Here is a 4,658-nt window from a genome sequence, read left to right on the forward strand (position 1 = left end):
TGATGACGAGGAGCTAAACTCCCTTTTGTCAAGATTGGAGGTAGTAGCTATTCTCATCTGTTTATGTATTCACTTTGATTTATATATTTGATAAAGATTGTTGATGTATTGAATACTGTTTTTGCTCTACTTTGAAAACCAGATTTGAGTAGTTGTCGAGAGAGATTACTTGAGTTTAGACATAAAACAGATTTTCAAGTAGTGAATAAGTTGTAGAGATAGATTTATTCATTACTCTTCTTTGGTATTAAACATTAAAGATTGCTATATTGATAGTTAGGTGGAGAGATCGTCTAAGGATCAATATAGTGATTATCACGATATCATTTAGACATAAATGACTTTGAGAGGATACTTGAACATCATCAATAATCTTGAATCTATTTATTTATCATAAGGAATCATAAACATTTGAAATAGTGAACTCCAATCTTGCCAAGCTTTTATATTTGACTAAAACCATTTCATAGTTTTTGTTAACATTCACTCACAAAATATTTTTCCAAACAAAACAACCCTGTTACTTTCTAAACTTATAACATTTGAATTATAGAACGACGGTAATATTACCCAATCTCTGTGGATACGATATAAAAATATTTGCCGAAGATATACTTTTCAACAAAGATCATATCCAAGGAAGCAGTTAGAGGAATCCCAAAGCTGCTTATTGATGAAGGAAGACTCTGTGGAGAATGCCAGGTCGGCAAGCAAACCAAGATGTCACACCCTAAGCTGGGACATCCTACAACATCCAAAACTCTGGGTGGAAAGAGGTATGCCTATGTGGTTGTTGATGACCATTCCAGATACACTTGGATAAGCTTCATCAGAGAAAAGTCAGATGCATTTGATGTCTTCAAAGAACTGTGCATCAGACTTCAAAGGGAAAAGGACAGTTATGTTGTCCGAATTAGGAGTGACCATGGGACGGAGTTTAAGAATTCCAAGTTTGATGAGTTTTGCTCGTCTGAAGGGATAAGTCATGAGTTTTCCTCTCCTATCACTCCTCAGCAAAATGGGATAGTTGAAAGGAAAAATAGAACTATTCAAGAATCTGCCAGGGCAATGATTCATGCAAAGAAGCTTCCTATGCACTTTTGGGCCGAAGTGATGAATACAGCTTGTTATGTTCACAATAGAGTTACCTTGAGAAAAGGAACCTCTTCCACTCTGTATGAAATATGGAAAGGTAGAAAGCCCACTGTGAAGTACTTTCATATCTTTGGAAGTAAATGTTACATTCTTACAGATCGTAAACAGAGAAGGAAAATGGATCCCAAAAGTGATGAGGGTATATTCCTAGGATACTCAACTAACAGCAGAGCCTATAGAGTGTTCAACTACAGGACCAATGTCCTGATGGAATCCATAAATGTTATTATGGATGATAAAGAGGAAGGAATCGATGTCATAGAGGATGATGGAACATTCCTTGATACTTCAACAGACATATCAGTCAAGTCTGAAGAAGTACAGGAGACTCCTCCTGAAGGTGAGGTAGAGGCATCCACCAAAGTGCCATCTATCAGAATTCAGAAAGACCACCCTAAGGATCTTATCATAGAGGATCCCAATAGTGGTGTGACTACCAGGTCAAGGGAAATTAGCTCAAATTCCTATTTTGTATCCAAGGTTGAACCAAAAAATGTGAAAGAAGCCCTGACTGATGAATATTGGATCAATGCCATGCAAGATGAACTGGAGCAGTTTAAAAGGAATGAAGTATGGGAGCTAGTTCCACGACCTGAAGGGACTAACATCATTGGTACCAAGTGGGTTTACAAGAACAAGTCTGATGAGAAAGGAGTAATCACTAGGGATAAAGCAAGACTAGTGGCTCAAGGATACACTCAAGTTGAAGGGGTTGATTTTGATGAGACATTTGCACCTGTTGCTAGACTTGAGTCAATCAGACTGCTGTTAGGTGTGGCCTGTATTCTGAAGTTCAAATTGTTCCAAATGGATGTGAAGAGTGCATTTTTAAATGGCTACTTAAATGAAGATTTCCATGTGGAACAACCCAAAGGGTTCTGTGATCCTAACCAACCTAAACATGTGTACAAGTTGAGGAAAGCCTTGTATGGGTTGAAGCAAGCACCTAGAGCTTGGTATGAAAGGTTGGCTGAATTTCTAACCTCTCATGGGTACAGAAAAGGTGGGATAGATAAGACCTTGTTTGTGAAGGATGAAGATGGCAAAATCATGATTGCCCAAATTTATGTGGATGACATTGTCTTTGGTGGAATGTCAGAGAAAATGGTGAAACATTTTGTTCACCAGATGCAATCTGAGTTTGAAATGAGTCTGGTTGGGGAACTGACTTATTTTCTTGGAATGAAAGTCAACCAAATGGAGGATTCTATGTTTCTCTCCCAAAGCAAGTATGCCAAAAACATAGTTAAGAAGTTTGGTATGGATAATGCTAGGCACAAAAGAACTCCTGCACCTACTCATTTGAAGTTAACCAAAGATGATGGAGGTCCCAGTATTGATCAATGCTTGTATAGAAGCATGATAGGTAGTCTACTATATCTAACTGCTGGTAGACCTGATATTTCCTATGCAGTTGGAGTGTGTGCTAGATACCAAGCAGAACCCAAAGTGAGCCACTTAAATCAAGTCAAGAGGATTCTCAAGTATGTCAATGGGACTTGTGACTATGGTATGTGTTGAGTGTAATTTTAAGTGTCGGGTTTTTGTTATCGTCTCCACAGGGATTGTAAGATATCACCGCCTTTCGACAGTTGTATTAATTCTTAGCTTAAGGTAACAATAGGGTTTTGGTGTTTGTCACGGTATCTTGCATAAAAATGTAATAAAATGCGGTAAAAGTTTTGGTTTGAATATTTGAGAAATATTGCCAAAGTTAGGGTTCGACGATCACTTTGCATGTATATGTTCGATCAACAAATCTTATAAACTCCTTTAGATGATAAATTATTTCACAAAGTCCTCCCAATGTGTTTATCTCTAACACATATTGTGAGTTTTCCCATTTTGATCCATTGTTTATCTCTAACACAATCTATCAAAATGACAACTTTTTGGTTCAACCTTATGGTGAACAAAATCATTCATTACTATCTCTAGCTAACAAACAAGATTGGATGAAAACCTAGGTTAAGAGTTGGTAAACATCTCTCGATCATAAACCAACACAAAGAGTTTTGAATAAGAACAAAGTTTTCATCATATATTCACCATTAAAGAGTTTACAAATGAAGATCCTTACATTTACACACAAAGCTAATGATCATCTACATCTAACCTTGACAAATGGAGGACTTAGCTACTCATTTTCATGGTAGCTTGGTCAACAAGTTTCGGAAGAAGGTTGATCAACATCCGAGTCGAATAATCGAGATTGGATGGGAATCCACCTTCTTTTTGTGAAAGATGGTTAAGAGATGAAGAAAAATGGTTTCTAGGTCACAAAAGATCCTTAGAACAATGCTGTAAAAATATCTTCAAAAAGTACAAAAGTATGGAAAAATAAGGTATGGCTCCAAAAAGTGGCACTTGCTACTTATAGAGCTGCTACTGGGCTGTCATGCTCGCTAGGCGAGCAGAATGGCTCGCCTAGCGAGCCCCTAATTGAGGCACCTGAGGCACCTGCGCCCAGAGAAACAGCCTTTCCCAGACTGTCATGTTCGCTGAGCGAACAAAACCTTCGCCTAGCGAAGGTTGTAACACCCTTCTACCCAAACGACATATTTAAATAAATTATCAGAGTACAACATGTAGAAGAGTGTACATTTCTTACAACATAACAATTATCGCATCACAACATACAACATATTATTTATTTTATTAAAACTTCGCAGCGGACAACAACATTACTATTATCATTCATCATATAACAATTCATAATAATGGTTCAACATTATCTCAACAAAACATCTCAACATGTTAGTCATCATAAACAACTTAAATAATAATCAATTATCTATCGAATCCCATAACCCCGGTGTCACATGACCAGAGCATTTGACTCGACTCTGTAGAATAACTCTACACTTATTCTTCAAACCTCAACAATAGTTACTCCTCTTTATCTGCACATTGCTCATCATAGATGAACATAAACACATGCAGAAGGGGTGAGAATTACATTATTAAATAATAATATAACGACAGAAATATAAACATAAATATATTTCACAGATGCTAACACAGCTCATCATAGTCATCATAATCAACATATTCATGAACATCAACAAAACAACATATCAAATGCAATGCACACACCCATGCATGACTCAACACGACTCGGTATACCCATTTTGTGACCAACTACAGGATCACCACTCCCAGATTCATCACCATAGAATCCGAGTTCCCCGCAAGGAACCAAGCCTCTCAACAAGCCCGGAGTCAACAACATCATTGGAACTCAGTCCGTTCATCACTAGGCATCGGCCTTTCATGAATGCATGCACACCAAGCATGCATCATAATCAACATAGCAACAACAGCATCATATCGTCATGTTATCATCATCATTAACACATTCTATCACAAAAGCATATCACATCATGCCACATAATCAAACACAGTATTATTACACTCTACTAATATCTATACCACTCAAAGCAACGGGACATGATCCCTCGTATACCATGCATCAGCTAAGTTACCTCGCTCAGCCTACACAA

Source organism: Lathyrus oleraceus, chromosome 5 (genome assembly GCF_024323335.1).
Source record: "Lathyrus oleraceus cultivar Zhongwan6 chromosome 5, CAAS_Psat_ZW6_1.0, whole genome shotgun sequence".
Lineage (NCBI taxonomy): Eukaryota > Viridiplantae > Streptophyta > Magnoliopsida > Fabales > Fabaceae > Lathyrus > Lathyrus oleraceus.